This window comes from Sinohyriopsis cumingii, chromosome 18 (assembly GCF_028554795.1).
Source record: "Sinohyriopsis cumingii isolate HCF-2022 chromosome 18, ASM2855479v2, whole genome shotgun sequence".
NCBI lineage: Eukaryota > Metazoa > Mollusca > Bivalvia > Unionida > Unionidae > Sinohyriopsis > Sinohyriopsis cumingii.
This window is the reverse complement of record NC_142978.1, coordinates 13,079,206-13,100,357: the sequence shown is the minus strand read 5'-3', so window position 1 is coordinate 13,100,357 and position 21,152 is coordinate 13,079,206. Positions and strand designations below refer to the sequence as shown.

Genomic DNA, 21,152 nt, shown 5'->3' with positions numbered 1-21,152 from the left:
TTTAGAGTAAATATCAGGGGACAAAAAATGGCAACGGATGGGGGTACCAGACCATTCAGATGGGAGTAAGAATTATTACCGTAGCAAAGGAAGGCACAGGCAAAATCCCAACATTTTTTTATGTACTTGGATTTTTAGTCAAATCTTGGTATAAGGATTGTGAGAAGGAAAGTGTCTGTACACGATGTAGAAAAGTGGGACATGCGCATAAAGATTGCCCAAACCCCTATGTCCCATAAACCTAGGCTAGCGTTGCAGCAGCAACGTTAGCACCAAATGAGGGGGAAATTGACAAAGATCCAAAAGCCCAAATTCCGATTACAGATGATCAAACTACAACCCTAGTGATAAATGCCCCGACTACGACACAATCAGTAGTTGATACAACGGTGGTTAGCAGCGCACAGGAGCAACCAGATGACATTACAAAGGAAAAAGATCTAGATTGGGATAATTTCCAACCCCCCCCCCCACAAAAAAAATCATCTAAACCAGAAGTAAGTGGATTCGAGGAAAATATCCTAGCACAAAACCCATACTTCTTGATTCGAATTGAGGATGACAATCCCATATAGAATGAGGAAACTGGAGAGGAAGTATGTCCGGTGGACTTAATGGGGATTATACCCCTCACGTCCACCCCGGCCCAAAATAAGGGGAAACACCAGACTGCCTCATTAAGCTCCTCCCTGGAAGGAGAGTTGAGCTTAGATGACATTGGACAAAACAAAAACCAACAAACAGTAATTCCGCCAGTAAGGACAACAACTGTGACAAGAACAACAAAGAAAAATAGACAAATGGATGAAACTGAAAACGAAACAAGGACAGACAACAACAATGATATGGAAACGGACCAAGACTAATACTTAGAAACAGATACCGAAGAAGGAAATGACAAAACAGAAGACGAAACAAGCTTAGAGGAAATAACCGAAGAGGAAGTACAAAAATCTAAAGAGGCTCTGGGAATAATCCAGAGCCCTACTAATATATAATAAATAAACTCTAATCCATCAAACTTGAGATAACAATACATACATGTGAATATTTTAGATTACAGCGATGCGGCACCCGGTTAAGTGTAGCCTTAAAAACGGAAGAAGTAAACTTCCGAATGGCGACTATTAATAGTAACGGAATAGATAAAGCAAAAGTAGAAAAACTTACCGAAGAAACAAACTTTGATGTGATCCTGATACAAGAAACGCACAATGGAATCTCACCAGAACTAAAATACTTATTAGAAGACAAACTAAATGCAATTGTTATCTGCAACGATTATATAAATAAGGACACTAGGGTGGAGTAGCTACAATTATAAAAACAAAAAACAAGGAATAAGCGTGAAACGTTTTGATGAGGTTTTTTTTAAAGGGATTCTAATACATATTAAAATTAAAAAAATGGCATATAATAAACGTTTATATACCAGCAAATACAAGCAAAAACAATTTTTTATTGAAAACCTTTTTATTTATTTACAGGAATATTCAATGGAAAACTTAATTCTAGGGGGTGATTTTAACTGGGTAGGAGATCAAATTGACAGAATATCTGATTTGACAACAGATGACAAGCATTTTAGACAAGAAATGATAAACTTAATAAACAAATATAAAATGTGCGATATATATAGGAAACTGAATCTAATAAGAAGGGAATATACATATGAATACAAACTTGGCCAAGCAAGCAGACTAGATCGATTCTATGGGACAAATTGTAATCCAACAATATATAAAAATGCAAAGATAACTGATTTTAAAATATCTGATCACAATATGGTGTTTGTTGAGCTAAAAAAAAACAAAAAAAAAAAACAACAGATGTAAGTGTGGACCAGGACAGTGGAAAATAAACAATAAAACTTTAAATGACACAGAATTTACAAATATAATAAGAAATTAAATTGATGCCTTTAAAAATTTAGAGACTCTCGATATAATAAAGGAATGTGACATTTTAAAGAAGATAATAAAAAGAAAAGCCATACAATATTCAAATACAAAGACAGAGAAATTTAAAAAAGATAAGAATCAATTAAAAATAAATTTAGATAAAACAAGGAATGAAGAAAAGAAACAATTGTTAAATAAAATAAAGGAAATAGAAGAAGAAGAATTCCAGGGAAGAACTATCAGGGCGGGGTAAATCACGGAAATATACAAAACAGTTCAGGGTCTATATAAACGGGCAGAATTGAGAAGAGAAAAAAAAGGGGGGGTGGGATAAAATCCTTAACAAAATAAAAGTAAATAATGTAATCTATACAGAAAAATCGGATCTTTTAAATGGTATTTTCTCTGACTATAAAGATATATATACCTCACAATGCATCGATCATAATATAATTGAATCCTACCTAACAAATATTGAGTGTGAGATGATATCAACAGAACACAAAGACTTGTGTGATGATGTCATCTCGGACGGAGAAATCACGATAAATATCGCTACACTTACGAAAATGAAATCATCAGGGAAAGACGGGCTCACCGCGGAATTTTACCACAAATTCCACGGTGAACTAACGTCAATCCTGAATGCTTTATATAATAATATTTTTAAAGCAAAAAGTATGTCTAAATCATTGAGGGAAGGGATTCTTACAATTATTTATAAATGGAAAGGAGATAGGGATGACATCAAGAATTGGAGACCGATATCACTTTTGAATACGGATTATAAACTTTTAAGCAGGTTACTAACAGACAGAGTAAAGGCTGGTTAAGTAAAATAGTTAATGTAAATCAAACCTGTGGGGGGGGGGGGTAAAGGAAGAGACATTCAAAATAATATTTTGAATATTAAAACTATAATAGACTATATTAATGAGACAGGTACGAAGGGTGCTATGGTACTCTTCGACCAAGAAAAAGCCTTTGACCGATTAGAACACAACTATATACAGAAAGTGTTAGATCAGTTTGGTTACGGATCAAATTTCCGAAAGTGGACTGAAATCCTATACACAGGAATAACCTCATGTGTACAGGTAAATGGAAAATGCACTTAGGAATTTGACATACAACGATCCGTGAGGCAAGGTTGCCCACTATCAATGTTATTATACGTAATAGCAATCGAAATTCTAAGTCACAAAATACTCAACAACCAAGAAATACGAGGTATCCAAATACCAAATCTAAAAGAGGAATTTAAAATGCTTCAACTTGCTGATGATTGTACAAACTTTATAAGAGATGCAAAATCCTATAAACATCTAGAGAAAGAATTTGAACATTTCGGGAAAGCATCAGGCTCAAAAATCGACCATGACAAGACCGAAATCTTGAAAATAGGGAATTGGAGAGGGAACCACCACGGGGTACCTCCCCACCTACTGAGAGATACAGTGAAAGCTCTAGGGGTATATTTTGGGAAAAAAGACACTATAGAAAACTACAAAAAATATAATCAATAAAATAGGAGAAAATGCAAAAATATGGGCCTTAACGCCACTATGCATCATGGAGCGGGCCCAAGTGGCAAAAAAATAGTTGTATTCAAATATTAATTATACAATTAGATCAATAGACATGGAAAATAAATTCTGAATTAGTTGGATACGGAAATAATAAACTACATATGGAATTACAAAACCCAATATATTATTAAAGAGACGCTGTGTAGAGCACAAAGTAGAGGAGGATTGGGACTGCCAAGCCCACTACTACTAAAATTAACTAACATAATAAATAGATTGAAAAAAGTACAACCCGAGCCTAAGACAGCGTGGGAGGAACTATATATCCACTGGTTCGGCTTCACCATAAGAGGCCGACCGGAGATATACAGAAATAATACAATTACGAAAAAACTCGAAGTGCCACGAAAATTCAGATATGTTAAGGAAATGCTTTCAAAATATAGAGATCAAGCAGAATTATGGACAGTGGATACAGGAAAAAACATATGACTGGATAAGAGAGGATGTAACGAAAATAATAAGATGTAGAGTAGAACAAGACAACTGGGGGGTAAACTGGGAAAAGACTTGGAAAAATTTGGAGAAAAAAGGTCTGTCAAAATTCAAAGCATATTTTTAAATATCTGCACAACGCCTGGCTTACAGGCAAAGAAGGTGTCAGTCGTCTTATGATCAGAACAATACCGAAATGCCCTTTATGTGAAGTTACCAATTTCACAAAACTCCACACGACCGCCCAATGCGACAAAAAAATATTTAAAAAAATATAAAAAAAGATAAAATAGGATATTGCTAATTATGGAAATATGTAAAAATTACAAGTATCACAGAAGCAATATTTTATATCTAGATGTCAATTTTGAAAATAAAGTGGTTTTAAAAATAATTGACTACATTACAACACGATTCTATCTTGTGGTCAAGTAATAAAAATAATTAAATAACGGTTTTGTCTGTTTTCTTTTATCTACTCCGTATTAAGAATCCTCTTTTTAAAAATAAGTCTACTTTTCAAGGTTGTGTGTCTTGGCCAGGGAGAAGGGAGATGCGGGAGGGGCTTCGGTATACCGCCCAACTAGGGGCGAGTAGCGACAAATACGGGCTGGAGTCCAGCCTTCATCTCTCACCTCACACTACTGCAGACCATTTAGAGAAAACAATAAAATCTAACCAACAACGCAATACTGTTTGCACTAAATAATACTGATAAAGCACCGATACAGTATTCTGTCCTTTGCACTCTTTTCTAACTAAGGGATACAGGGAATCTCCATGTGGGAGAAGTATGACGCACAGACGCCGAAGGGCTATGTCACATGGCGCTACGGGAAGTGAAAAGGCCTTCGGAACAGCATCAGAAAACCCCACATGCTTGGAAATGGACAAACAGAACAACTATACGGGGACAAACTATAAATTTAGTAAAATAACCAAGAATTACCCTTACTAACTTTTAGGGACTAACCCAAAACTAAAACCCTTTTGGAACTTTTATATCTTTAATGATAAATGAGACGGCTAAAATCCCGCAGATAATGGATGCATAAAAGAATAAAGAAAATCCGGCTCCTTACTCGGGATTAGCCTTCTCAGCAATTAAGATACAAAGAGAAAACGACACACTATGATCACGCACATGAAACATTAGGATCTTTTTCTTTCATAAAGCTTGAAAAACACCGTTTTCTCTACAAAATTAAAAAATTTAAAAAAAACAAAAATAAATTATCCAAAATTTTTGAAAATTTATAAGTCCAAAAATGTAAATGATAAGACAACTGGGATATAATTTAAGGAACTCCGACACTGGGGACAAAGCCCACAATCGGACGAACAACCCTTTAGATAACACTAGAGGAAAAAGATAATACCCCGACAAAAAGTTTAGTAGTTAATTAAATTTTTGATCGAAATTCTTTTGTTAAAATAAGACAAACATACATACCTTCGGGGGCAACATACACACATAAAACACCTTTTTTTTAAAATGGGGGCGGGGTATCTGGGTGGTGCCACCCCCAAGGGTAGGAAGCGTTATTTCGGTCTGAAATTCTGGTCTGAAATTCTGGTCATTTTTTTGACTATATTCCGGTCTGCTTGTGTGTTTATATACATCCATTTTTTAAATCCATAAGCCCGTCTACTTGTGTGTGTGTGTGTATGACTATACGGCCCATTGGGGGTGGGGGCTAGAAATGTGAAGATCATGACTCACATACACATACACATATACGTACACATACACGTACACGACGCTGAAAACGTAGCAAAGTCCTACATTAGTCATTCAAGTTTAGCAACTCTACAAATATCTAGGGAAATACCTTTTTAAATAAATTCTCAGTCAAATTGGGAGAAAAGCCAATCGTTAACTAAATCTAATAAATTCTAATCATTGGATTTACGTGTTTTTATTTAATTTTGCCCAGAAGTTTGAATTTTAACCAGAGAAATATTTTGATGGATATGCATAATATATTGACAATTTTCTTTGTAATATTCAGAAAACCTTCGATATATCGGTACATTATGTTGATTTATACTTAAAATATGAAACTGTCATAAAAATTTTGTAGCAGTGATAATAATAATAATAATAATAATAATAATAATAATAATAATGTGATAATGACGATGATAATACTGATTTAGCTAAATAGAAACTAACTTATTTTGAAGCCTTCCGTTCAATCTTTACTTTGTAGAAAAGACTTTGACATAACCACGATATCTTAAAAATAAATAAAAGTACTACCAAATAAAAACACATGTAAACTTACCTTAAAAAATGGAAATTTCGTTGTGAATTTATTGCACAAACGAGGAAACTATCCGTTATTCTCTTTTATCATACTATGAGTTTATTTGCTTGATTTATTTGTGTAACATCTGCTTTCAACATTGTTAGTTATCCCTGTCGCTTTTTAAACACTCAATAAGGAATGTGAAGTCGGAGGTATAATTACTGCCAACATTTCAATCAACTCCATGGTACCATGTGTTCACAGGTAATTACATTTTAGGAAAACTGAAAGGCGCTCTTGATGACAATAGATATAATGGGGATAATTAGTGGTGATAAATACCAACAAATTTCGCCTTAGTTCTTGCTCTCGTCTTTCAAGAAAAAACAACAACGAAACAAAACTAAAGAAAGATAAAAACAAAACAAAAAAAAAAACCAACAAACAAACCACGATCTTACAGTGGTGATAAATCAGAGAGACCATGTATATAGAAAATATGCAGGTGGCTAAGCATATAGAGTACATATATCCACATGTACATAGCGTATATGTAGGTGTCTAAGAGAGAGAGAGAGAGAGAGAGAGAGAGAGACTACAGTATCCACATGTAGTGCAAAGTAATAAAGAAGACAGGCATTTATTTGCAGTTTTTTTCCCATAATATTACAGAATGAAGGATTTAAGAAAATGTTCTGTAAATTGGCTAATGTTATTATATTTGCTGCAATGATGTTAGATTTTTGTTGCTCATTCAGTTATCACAAAACTTGCATTCTTTGGTATATAGTTATCAACATCTAGAAAATGACGAAAATCTAAAATCTCTGATGCCGAAAGATTCTGTTGGAAACATTCCGCTTGCGTATATATATATAAATATATATATATATATATATATATATATATATATATATATATATATATATATATATATATATATATATATATATATAGCAGCAGAGAGGGTGAACAGACCACTTAGGGGAATGGTCACCCTTGTGTTTTACCAAAAAAAATAGTGACCACTCATAGAGGTCAATTACCATGTCTACGATTATTGTTTGTCCCAAACAGAACCGTAGACGCCCCTCTCTGCTGCTATCAATATTGGGAATCATCATCTGAATCATGGGAATCTTCATCTGTTTCATCTTCATCTGAATCTTCGGAATTTGTTCTATGTTTCAAGTAATATTCAAGTTCTGATGGTGGTTTTTCTATTTTTGGATTTATGTTTTTTCTGTGTTTATAATATATCATCAAACTTCTGTATCGATCTCCACCGCAATTTTTGCAAATCTGATATAATCCTCTAACGCCGTTGTTACATCCAACACATCTTCGTGGACCAGCATGAGGGTTTTTCTTTATAAGATAATTATGTTTCTTGCAATATTCTCCACGGCACCTTTTGTTGCATTTATCTGTTGTTCCTTGACGCAGCCACGCACAGTTGTTCATTATATTAATGATATCTGTTTAATTCAATTTAATTTTATCATCACCCCTGTTACCCAAATATTTTATCAATACCCACACGATATCTTGTTCTTGGATCATGTAAATTTATTGTTATAAATCCATGCGGAGTAGCTTGCGCTCGTGAGAAGAAATTTTTGAATTTAATTATATCCATGTCACCACCACACCAAGTTTGATGAATATTTCGCAACGTGTGTGTGTCTACGCCATTAAACACAACTAAAATGTTGCAGTTGTCTCTGATCACCTTCGGAATTTGTGTATATCGTTGAGTAACATAGATCACGTCTGTATTTTTGTGTCTACCTCGGGAAAATATTCTGGCTGGATTTGATTGTTTATCTAGCATCACATCGTCGTATACAACTAAATTATTAATAAATCCGTCTATGGAATCTACGGATGGTGCTTCATCAATGTCGGTTATAAACTCTATAACATCATTATCTTCATCCAGTAATCGTGCGTTTTCATTGAAATCTTTAAGTACATCATAACATCGTTGATCATCAACGGATGGTGCTACTAAATACAACTTATCCCATTTCAACCATCTCATTATCAGATTAAGTAATAATTGCGTCTTACCCGATCCAGATGGTCCTATGATAATCATTCTGATGGAGTTCGGTAGCGCAGGATGATGCTTAACTGGCTCTCGTTGCCGAGTTGCTGAGAAATCAATTATATCCATATATATTATAACATGAATTTATATTGTTTACGTTGTAGAGTTAAAACTCCAACTATTGATTTAGCTACAGTTACAACAAAAAACAAAAAAATAGCATACGGTGGAAAATGTTCTGTGTGCTGTAGAAAGAAATTTTCGTTTTTACCTAATAAGCGCGGTGGTGATATTGCTAATTTGATGTCAAAGTTTCCAGGTGCTCCATGGGCTAAATACAGTGGAGAAAAACATCTACCGGGATATAATTATTGCGGTCCTGGTACTCGACTCGATATCAGGCTCGATAATCAAGATCAACCAAAACCAGGCGAGGAACCAATAAACGCTATTGATCGAGCTTGTCATGCTCATGATGTAGCTTATAAAAGTAAAAATCTACAAGATAGGCATATTGCAGATGTAAAATTAATTCATTCATTAAATTCTATAAAAAATAAAAATATTAGAGAATCATTAGCTAATTGGTTAGTAAGATCCTCGATGAAAGGTAAATTAGCGATTGGGGCTGGTAATTAATAATGGAATCAATTTATTATTCGCCGAGAGGATACTGGAGAGGCAAAGCAGCAATTGGTAAACTTGCTGATGCAGCATCGGTTAAACATTCTACTGCTAAAACGTGGTTATCTAAACAAGCAATATGGCAAATTTATCTACCACGTCCTAAACAAATTCAGTACTCGTATTTCGATGTCAGTGTTCCTAATGAAGTTCATCAAGCTGATATTCTGTTTTTACCGCATGATACTGTACGTGGAAAAACGTACAAGTACGCGTTAACCGTAGTTGATGTTGCAAGTAGATATAAAGAAGCAGAGCCGCTATCAGCGAAAACATCATCTGAAGTAGCCGATGCGTTTGAACGAATTTATCAACGAGGACTTGGACCACGAGGTGGTCTACGATGGCCACAGCTACTACAGGTTGATCCTGGTAAGGAATTTCTTGGTCCAGTATCATCGTTGATGAAACAACATAATACCAAAATACGACGAGGTCATACTGCAATTCACCGTGATCAAGCAATTGTTGAGCGATTTAATCGAACACTTGCTGAGCGGTTATTTGGATATCAATACGCGAGGGAATTTATTCAGGATAAAAGATCTCGTGAATGGGTTGCAAGATTACCAAACGTGATAGCTGCATTAAATAATGAGATCACACGAACAACCAACATGAAACCCATTAGCGCGGTCACAAAAAAAATATACCAACACAACGAAAAGATGCTGGAAAACAAAAAATATTAGGTGATGTCACAGTCAGATATTTATATGAGCCTGGTGAACTTGAAGGTGGTAGCGCGAGAGCAACTGATCCTATTTGGAGTGTTACCACACACAAAATATCTACCGTGACAAGATCCACTGGAAGAAATGTAGGCGTTTCCAGACCTGCAATCTACAGATTAGATTCTGCTGCTCCTCAACGTGGATTTACACGTGAACAACTACAAATAATTCCCGCGGATACACAACTACCGCCGCGATCACTTCGGTGATTTCGATCACTTAACTAGCGCCAAGGGTGCCAGCACCCCGACGTCGATTACACTCAAGACAGGTTAACATGGTATTTTCTCGTGTATGACCGCGACTATTATCTTTTCTATCTACGGTAAATTGTCTTGAATCATTACTCGAATACCGCCATAACATTATACAATTACAACTGGTGCAATGATTGTTCTGCTGCTGTTTTAACTCAATAATAAATTCAACATCAAGATCAAAGTCACGTTTATTTTTTTTGTCAGATTGTTTGTATCCGATTAATTTTTTTCTTATTATATCATCATCGATGATGTTAAATTTATCAACGATTTCAGGAATTATAATTCTACGTAATTGAGATATATTTCTGACCCTCGATACCGCTAAATAAACTAAATTTGACCACTCGATGCGATCGTCTACAATCCAGACTCGTGTATCAGAAATAGTTAATCCCTGAGACGAGTGGATTGTCATAGCGTATCCCAACACCCATGGAGATTTGTCAGCGCGTAATGCATCTTCGACCACACTGATATCAACGGCGACAATATCATTTAATACGAGATTTTGATTCTCAGTCTGTCCTGGAATATCAACATTAATATTCTGTTTTCGTGTATCTGATGGTCTATAACACAACGGTACGGGTAGTTCTGAATATTGTTCTTTATGTAGCTGAAATAACTGCTGCTGTAAAGCGTCTCTGATTATTTTTCTACTTGCTACGATCAAATCGTTGGGTCTCCATGAGTTCAAAAAATCACTCATTGATGTCTCTGAGATCACTCCACGTATTATTTCACACTGAATTTTGTTTGATTGTAATCTGATTAATTTTTTAAACTCCTTCAAATTTGCATCAAGAGCTCTATGATCATCATCTATTTCTTCGTAATAATCAACGAAATTTTTTAACCAATCATGTGGAGATGGTCCAACAAAGGGCGGCGGTTGACCATGATCGCCACACAGTATTATGGCGGTATTTTTCGTCAACAACCAATCAAGAAACGTTTTTAATGTATTCAGTGACACCGTGCATATCTCATCCCAAATAATTATTTTAGGTATATATTTTTCTCCCATCCGTTCAGGAGTCCATGTATCTCCGCGCCATCGGAAGAAACTATGATACGTACACGATTGTACTTGCCGCTGTTTCATCTCACGTGCAAGTCTATGTGTGGGTGTCAGCACGATTATATCTGAATTTCTAAAAACATTAATCGTTCGAGTTGTTTTGCCGCATCCACCAGGTCCATTGAGATATACTGTCTTATATCTGGTTATTGGATCACTCAACGATGGTGCCTTCGACATTTCTGATATTTTATTACCCTCACGATAAAAATCTCTCACTGGAACATCTGCTGATTCTACATAATTGTGTAATAGTTCCTTTTTTATTCTCCACGAACCCCATCGTTCATCATTACTTGTAAATTTCATAACAGGTTCTAAATATTTACTTGAAATATAAAACGAATCTGTTGCGACTCTGACTGCGGTCTCAGGAAATCTATTAATCATCGATAATAAATTTATGGAAACATAAGCCAACATGGAAGATCTTAGATGAGTATATTGCGGGGATACGTCATTTATGTAACTAACGATCGTACCTAATTTTGTTCCGTCGGACAAATAAACACTCTCTCGATTTACAAATGTATTTTTCGCCGTTGTATCAGCGATTATAAAATCGTACTCGGCATCATCTAAAATTAATCGTGCGTGATGTCTTTTATAATCATATGCACCACCTTGAGTAAATTTTCCTATAATTTTTCTACCGAGATCTTTTGCGGTTTTGAGTTTATTAGGAATATCATCTTCGGAAATATCCTTAAACTCGCTAATAACTTCAGAATCTGACATGGGCAACCAAACTTTGGTCTGTGCATGATATGATATAATTGCCTCACTGACCACCAACGATGTCAGTATCGCACAATCTAGCATATATCGCAACAAAACTATAGGTGCCCAACGTTTTTCACAAAAATGTCTGCCAAACCAAACATAACAAATCTTGTGAAGATTTTTGTTAAACTCGAATGATTCAACACAAGCAAATCCAGTCAGATCAAAATCAGGTAATGGTCCATTAATTGCCACACGCGTCATCTCGTTTGTAGGGTGACCAAATCTTTCAAAGTACGTAGAACAATCTCCGTATCCCAGAAAACTTCCTGGATAACATGCAACCATATCAACCGAAATAACATCGTTGTAATTGTATTTGGTATTCCATAATCCGCCATGTCCATATTCGACGCAACTTGCGCGTACGTCCTCGAGTAAATCAAATCGTGTTGGTTTCCATGAATTTCGTTCTCTGGCGAAATGAGCCGCAACAGATGGAACGGTAAAACAATTAGTTAGTAATTTGTCAGTATTTTCCGCGTGCTTGCACTGTAAAAACGTCGCAAGATTTTTCATCTCGTCATGGAGGGATTCTGTGCGATATATTTCACCGTTCGGTTTGACAAACTGATCAAATTCACCCTCCTCATTACTTTTAAATAACCATACCGATACAGGATCGGTTTTACTTATTTCGTTGATAAAATCAAACATACTATCTGTGGGGTAAAATCTAACAGTTCGATCATGTGGAAATATTGTTACTGCGTTAGTCCATGCGTGCGCGTTATGATCGATAATATTTATTGGAGCTCCCTTCGATTTATATTTCGACTGGTACAGTACTTCTCCCGTTATTGTCGCCACAGCTATTGGAAATTTTAATATTTTTCCTAACTCAGCAACATCTTTTATTGTAGCACCGGTATCCCTAACTGAATCAGCCCACGAGTTTATTTTTTCACGCCTTAAATCAGTTAATCCATTTCCACGCATCGCGTTTGTAAAGTGTTCTATTACTCGTTCGGCTACACAATTTAACCTTGAAAATTTCATCGGCGCTAGTTTATCAACGTTGGGTTTTTTATTTATCTCATAAATTCCATAAATAACTGCTGTTACAGGATACGCTCGCTCATAATACGGTTTATCAATACCTGTCAGTAGACCCGGTCTGGAATTTTTACTTAATATGATAGTTTTATTATTACCAAGGACAGGATCATATTTGTCACGGATAATCCAACTATCTGTTTCTGTTAATACAATAAATTTTACTCTGAAGAAATATTTTTGATTGCCCTCGTATTCAGCGATGTAGTTAATGATAGTTGCCGCTCGCTTGTCGTTCATTGTGGCGTCCTTGACAGCGTCCTTGACAGCGTCCTTGACTCCGTCAGTGCGTATAATCTTGAACGTTGACCATGTATGAGATGCACCATCCGTGTAAAATTCTTTCTTAGCGTCATGAATTTTCGAGATCAAACTTTTATTTTTCGGATCAACCAGATCTCGTACTGGCAAGTCAGAAGATAATCTGTCAAGGTTGAATTTATACTTAACAGGCCTAGTTTGGGATAATCTCTCAAACTCGTTCATATAATTAAAACAAATATTTAAATAAAGAAAATTATATATATATATACAATGTCCCAATGCAGATGGTTGCTGATCGGCTCAGTAAATCGATGCAACAAATCCTGTAGAAAGGAATTTTGTTGGATGCACTCACAAAACATACGACGAGGAAGTCTAGGACCAATACCATGTCTACGGTGTGGTATTGGAGTGCGAGGAAAGACAGAATTATGTGGGAAGTGTGGCGGGAAACGGTTCAGAGAGCTTAAAAGATATTATGACAAAAAAAATAATAGCGGTGAAAACGCTATAAAATCCGTGAGGGATTATATATCAAGATTTCAGACAAACAATGATTTAAACATATAATATTATTATAATGGAGCAAAATATATTTGTCCCACATCCTGTCATAACAAACTATGAATCAAATATTAATGGTATCATCAGACACTGCAAGTTAAAAAAACCAGTTGGCGTTGTTTCTAATACTGGCTATCTAAGGTTCACATGTGAGGGAGGGAAGAAACATTATTTGTGTCATAGATTTACGTATGAATGTTTCTTCGGAGTGATCAATGATGGTCTTGTTATTGATCATATTGACGGGGATACTCAAAACAATAATTTATCCAACCTTCGTGTTGTCACATACAGCGAGAATAATACACGTGGAAATACAGGAAGATATAAGACAATCGGAAAGAGGGCGGTAATTTCCACAAACATAGAAACCGGTAAAGAAATTATGTTTCAGTCTATGAACGCGGCTGCGACATATTTTGATATTAACTCGCGTGTGGTAAAATACGTCGCAGATAATATAACCAGATCTACTTTCTCGAAAAATATAAACAGAAAATTACATTTCAGTATCAATAACTATCATCACCACATTATTAACTATCATCACAACATTATTAACTATCATCACCACATTGAACTAATTTTTTAATTTATGTCACAGTAGGTCCTCCATACACTACTGAATTTTTGATTACATAAGGGAGATTACTTTGTAATATATAGTTTTCTTCGTAGATGGTTGGTTTTTTATGATCGTAATTAGTCAGTTTAACTAATTACATCGTATAGTGCCGACGAACCTAACTCATTAGACTCATAAGTATTATTTATGTTTTTTAAATATTTTCCCATCATACAACACATGATAATGTTATTGATCCGTAGGAAGCTGTGTGTAAACAGAAACCGTTTGCCATTGTAATCGACCTGCAGTTGTGTGTTCACTGAACTTACACTCTGGAAAGTTCTTTGACTGGTGCATTAATGCTACTGTTATTATTGATTTTCGGTCTGCTTAGGAAACCAGCTACAAATACAGAAACTATTATTCAGAAACTGTTATAAATACAGAAACTGTTATTATTCAGAAACTGTTATAAATACAGAAACCGCTACAAATACAGAAACTGTTAAATACAGAAACTGTTATTATTCAGAAACCGCTGTTTAGTGTAAATATTGGTTCCTTAGCTATATATTAACTTCCGAAACATATGTTCGTAACAATGTTTGATAGCTCGATCAGTATGGTATTGGACTGTGGCGCTCGCGGTCCAGGATCAAACCCCCATGGCTGACAATTTGTCGGTGGTGCGCATAATTGCGATTTTTATAATAGTGGGGGGAACCGCAAGAACCCATCCCCGCTCAGCAAAATTCACCCACAATATTGACTTGTGGTTGATACATATTTTCGTATCACCCACTGGATTAATTATTGTGGGTGTGATTTTGCTGAGCGTATATGTTTGTACTGTCCTTAGTTAAGTTATATGTTTGTGCCGTCCATGCATAATCTGAGCTCGCTAATACACTCGATAGGGGCTCTTCATTCATTGTATATAACCATTCATTGTATATATCCATTTCATTGTATATATCCATTTCCTTAGTTAAGTTATATGTTTGTGCCGTCCATGCATAATCTGAGCTCGCTAATACACTCGATAGGGGCTCTTCATTCATAATCTGAGCTCGCTAATACACTCGATAGGAGCTCTTCATTCATTGTATATGTTGTGCTGTCCCTGAAACATCCCGACGAACTCGCTAATACACTCGATAGGTGTTCTAGGGATATTTTTTTTATTTTAAAGATTTATATATTATATAATGAACCATGAAAATATCAATGATGTAATTGTCGCTATTAAAAAATTAAAAAAAGATGGAATTAATATATCTGATGAACTTAATCCTGAAAAAATAGTTTCTGACTTTGAGATTTTACAAGAACGTAAAACCATGGGGACACACACACTATCATCTGAATACAGGCTCATGAAACGGATTCAATCGGCAATGTTTCAGTCGCTAGCTACCGTAGAAGATGATCATGTGAAGGAGTTCGTTCCTCTTTCTACCGCCGTAGAAAGAATTAAGTCGTTATTATCCCACGAGTATGAGGCAAAGAAAACGATTAGTACCCGTATAAGACTATTAAGAAAAATTATGTCAGAGAGTAACCCCGTTACTGGTGAAACGATCCAAGGTAACTTCGTTACTGATGAAACGATCCAAGGTAACTTCGTTACTGATGAAACGATCCAAGGTAACTTTGTTACTGATGAAACGATCCAAGGTAACCTCGTTACTGATGATAATGAAAATGAAAGTTTTGGTAACTGGGGTCCATGTCAACGCTGACCACGTGTATTGGTAGTCAAAATCAAGAAAGTTCTAACCTTGTCAAATTGTTCCTAATAAATTTTATTTATTATAAATTTTATTTTTACTGAGGATTTATTTTTTTTACTAAAATCAAGAAAAATGCACAAATTACTTGATTCTGACGGGGTAGTTGGTAGTCAAAATCAAAGAAAAATGCACGAACTACTTGATTTCTGACGGGGTAGTTGGTAGTCAAAATCAGGAAAATTGAGCAATTTCGTTGTATTTTAGTAAAAAAAGAATAAAAATCTCAGTAAAAATAATATTATTAATAAATAAAATTAATTTATAATAAATAAAATTTGTTAGGAACAATTTGACAAGGTTAGAACTTTCTTATTTCTGACGGGGTAGTTGGTAGTCAAAATCAAGTAGTTCGTGCATTTTTATGTTTCTGAGGGGGTAGTTGGTAGTCAAAATCAAGTAGTTCGTGCATTTTTATGTTTCTGAGGGGGTAGTTGGTAGTCAAAATCAAGTAATTTGTACAATTTCAGTAAAAATCAGGAAAATTAATAAATATTATTTTTTTTGTGATAGAAATTTTAATTTTACTTTCATCGACTAGCTTTTTTAGTTGCCTGGGCCGATTAATTTGTACCAAACACAAATTTGTGCCAGTAATAATAAAATATTTTTTTAAGTTGATCGAATTTGATTCTGATCTCTGTTACAAATGTTCTTCTAACTGTTAAGAAATCCTCGTGTGTAAAAACCCTCCTCCACATGAAGATCTACGATAAAAGTCCTTACGACGGAAGTCTTACGACAAAAGTCTTTACGACTTTACATACAGATTTATTACAAGCTCTTCTTCACGTATGTCAATCAAGCGATTAAGGTGGTCTGTGAGTTTAAAATTGATTCGTGTTAACATATTATTGTGACACCGCAAATACACGGGATTAGTTGGTTCTTGCACGATTAAATTTCCAGGGGGAACTTGTGGTGTGAACGTGTATAGGATGTATCCTTGTTGAGCCTGATTTGATCTTCCGAGATCTATTTGATAGCTGCCATCGATTACGTCACAAACCAGATTGACCGCGACCGTCGGTGTTATATTAACAATCCGCGGGGATACGTGCCTTCCGCCGTCATGTGGATCATTATCATATCTGAGAACAGTTGGATATGGTGCTAGTTTTCTCCATGCATGGAGTATTTTAGGAAAAAACTCGTCAATGACATCACTGACAGATTTTCTTAACTCGGTTACACTATACCCGGGGAATTTAAAATTTGGTACATCGGCCTCTGTTAATTTATATTTTTCTAACCATTTATATGCATCAAATTTTTTAAATGATCCTAAACTAACCATCGCTTGAACTATTCGGTTATTAAAATATTCCATATCTGATATAAGCTGATTTAATATTTCCACACGCGTGATGATTTTTTCACGCGATGACGCTGATATGTCAAACATATGTTCGTTAAAATATTGATTCAGTTGATCTAGTTGTTTTTTACATTCTTGATTGATTTCCTGAAAATATTTAATAATATCACTCCGATGAAGACCAAAAACATATCCTGTTTCCCCCTCCCGACTTAGAAAAGTCCATGCCTCCATGGAGTCGTGAAAGAGAAAATGGCTAAATATTCATTTATTTTTAAAAATACGTAGTTTTTCCCCGTATGATGGATTAATTTCATGATATGATTGTCTATCCGTGACATAATCAGACTTTTTCGGTTCTGGTGGTCCTTCATGCACCGGGGGAATTTCAGGCCATCCTAGCACGGATCTGATTGAAGATTGATAAATATCAACGGCATAATCAGGCGAGTTTATTTCAACCGTCGAGGACAACGTCGGCTCATGAACATTAATTGATATTTTTGATTCTTTTCCCGTTATTGATTTTATTCTACGCGCAAATTCCTCACTGATCTCTTCAATCTGGTAACTGCCGGTTGGTATTCCAACAACAACCCAGTCAGGTGTTCCATCGGGTTTGTTCTTGTTAGTAAATACAAGCGAATTATTTGCTGGTGTATCATGAAATGATTTTGATCTGATATTTGGCCAGCTGTAATATACCCGTAATTGTGCTAGTGCTATTTCTTTTACCGGAATTGCAGTAGGAAAATTAACACTAAATTCAGGATTAATTGAACTTACCGAGATCATCGTTATCTTTGGCGGAGTTGTGTTGGTCACGATCTGCTGGAGTAATTCTGTCATTATTGATACTTGTATCTTTAATACCGATACCTTCATCGTATATTTTGGTCATCATTGAAAATTCGAAATCAGATATAATTCCATCACTGAGACTCGCTGATAACAACGAGGATAATTTCGAGTATGCTACCGTCGCTGTATGTAATTTTATTTTGTAATCGGACAATTTTTCGTTCGTACAAGTACATATTTTTTTTGTGATGATACCAAGCACACCTGCAATAGTTGTTGCTGCTGAAATACAGATAGTTACAGCTACTGGTGCCATCGTTGTCAACGCTGATAATATTACACCGGTTCCAGCAACAACAGCGGATACTGAATAAACAATCACATCAACGATAACCAATCGTCGTCGATATTTTTTTACTTTTACTGTATATTGATCGACTTGATCTTTTAGCGCCGCCTGCCATTCACGCGCTTGATTGTATCTGTATTGTGCACCGTCCATATATTTTTATGCAGTAACCAATTGAGGTGTTTCAGCTACAAATTCCAAACACCACCAGAAGGATGTTGCGGTTAATTTCTTATCAGCTGCTTCCAGAATAAATATTTCCTCGGCTCCGATATTTAATATAACAGATACAACCCCGGAAAACCTGTCTGTGGAATGACGTCATGGAAACGTTGTAAATATTTCAAATTTTGCAGCACTAAACACAGACAGCCTGTACACTCCAGTGACTGTTGCGGTATATTTGATGGTATTATTTTGTTTTGACCATGTTGCAAATCCCGATGATACCGTGCATACGATGTTTGTAATATGCCCGGGAGTTATTGCAGCTGAAATTTTAATCAGATTGGTTTTATTGATAATCTCAGGAATTCCCGCTACGATGTCTAGCTGTGTTCGTTTGATCGTGTCTAGGTTACTTTTGATATCAACGAGTTTTATATCGATGACGGAGGGAGTTCCAAAGAACTTATTTATGGCATCATCGGTTTTCTGAAAATTTCTTCGAAGCCTTGTAAACGCACCCGTGTGAACGTCATACTCGGCCCGTAGCGTGGATAGTTTTCCATCCACGTCGTCGACGTATAGTTTGTTTGCGACGTCGTTGTCAGATTTTGGAGCTGTTACAGCTACTATTTTGTTCCCGTTCATGCTAAGTTCACCTGTCATCGTGTCACCGGTGTTTCTCACGCGATTAGCAACACTTTTTGCAATTTCATCTCTGATGGTTTTAAGTGACATACTTGAATCTCTGATTCTACCACCGTCAGTAAACACGGGAATATTATCCGTAACTGCACCAAGTACTCGCCGGACTATATCATTCCATTTGATATTGCTAGTTTTTAGTTTACCATATCGATCTTGAAAAATAACAACTTCATCTGGATCAACTCCAGCCAGGTTCATAATATCAGCGAGGTCATCTTTAGTCGCATACTTTGACAGATCAACGTCGGATTTTATTTTCTTACTAGTAGAAGATCTTCCGTAAATATCAACCATTATAATAAGATCCGTTGTTTAAAATGCTTTACGCGCAACAAATCGGTTGCTTGTATAATCGTGCACGACTTTATGTGGCGGCCTGGATGATTTTGATATAGCGTCGAGTACATTAATTACTTCACGGCCGCATATTGGCGGATCTGTCATTGTTTGTGTGGGTAGCGTTGAATACCAAACTTTGGAACCTCTGGTTGTTGCGTGGAGTGGTGCGACATACTTGATAAATTCAACAGGTGGAGCTAACCCGTACGAATCAAAATAAACAATTCCACGCGGGTCAACCGCGTATGATACCCAATGAGTACCGGGTCCGGAACGTTTGTCAAGATTAATAATACCTGTTTCAAGTTTGTTTGGTTGTTTCGGTAATTGATCTCGCATAAAAACACCTCTAAAGGCGGATATTTTTAATTTTTTAGCAGCATCAAGTAAATCAAAATTTGATGATGGAACGTCTAACGAAATGACCCTGGAAGCCTTAGGCCTCTCCCCCAACGAGATCCCGGTAATCTTAGACCGCGTCCCTTTTTTTTGTATCCCCGCCCTGTTGCTTTCTTTAGTGCCATTCCAGCGGCTGTTCCAACAGCACCTAACGCGGCCGCTTTTGCTACGGCTGGAGCAGCTGCAGCTATTAATGCCGGAATGGCCGCAAGTAGTGGAAATATACCACCCGTTTTAACCATGTCTTTGATGGCGCTCGGGGAGAGATGGAATTGAACTCCAGTTTTTGATTCTAGGGCTTTATTGAAATGTTTAATCTGATTATTTGTCAACGATAATTTGTTTGGACCACCACTAATATGATCTCGTTTTAGTGATATTTTAGTTCCGCATTTGTTGGCGGTTTTTGATTGAAGCTTTTTACCTGACCCGGGGTCAGAGTAACATTAACATGACTATACGACATTTTTATATAAAATATATTTTTCTAAATAACACGATTAAAGATTTTCCACCGGTGCATCAACGACCCTCATTCGACCACTGCCACCTTCAAGTAACATGGCCTTGTCGCTAAGTATGACCGCGATTGCTCTGTAGGCGCCGGGAACAATTGGTGGACCGGGTATATCAGGAGGAGGGTTAGTAACACGAGCTCGAAAGTGTATATCAACAACAGATTGTTTGGATAAATCAAGATGTTCTAGTGAAAAATAATAAATCGGATATAGACCTGTAAAATCTAGTTGTGATATTTGCAACCCGGTATCTATATTTTGATCACGTCCCATGAATGACATTAAACGATGATATGCGCGCGCGCTACATGATTTTGATCAAAATTTAGTTGTATATCCTCGGATGGTTCTTGATGTCCATTTATCCGTAAGGAAACTTCATTAACTCCAAGGTTGTCAAATATCATATGTGAACGTTGTTGATTATTTATCCGGTTAATATTTTGCAATGCAATAAAAATATGTCGTGGTGCAGAAACACCCTGTTGTGATGCTATATGCCATGTAAATAAACCATTAATATTGCTTTGAGCAGCAT

The 21,152-nt window shown here is 36.0% G+C and overlaps 1 protein-coding gene across 1 annotated transcript in view; it reads right to left on the bottom strand.

The window, feature by feature from the left end:
- Nucleotides 1-6,325, bottom strand: part of LOC149776086 (uncharacterized) — a 39,953-nt gene extending 33,628 nt beyond the window's left edge. The window contains exon 1 of the mRNA XM_089941416.1: nt 6,214-6,325. The gene's annotated coding sequence lies outside the window, so the exon portion shown is untranslated. The remainder of the gene's footprint in view (nt 1-6,213) is intronic.
- Between the last annotated feature and the right edge of the window lie 14,827 nt (nt 6,326-21,152).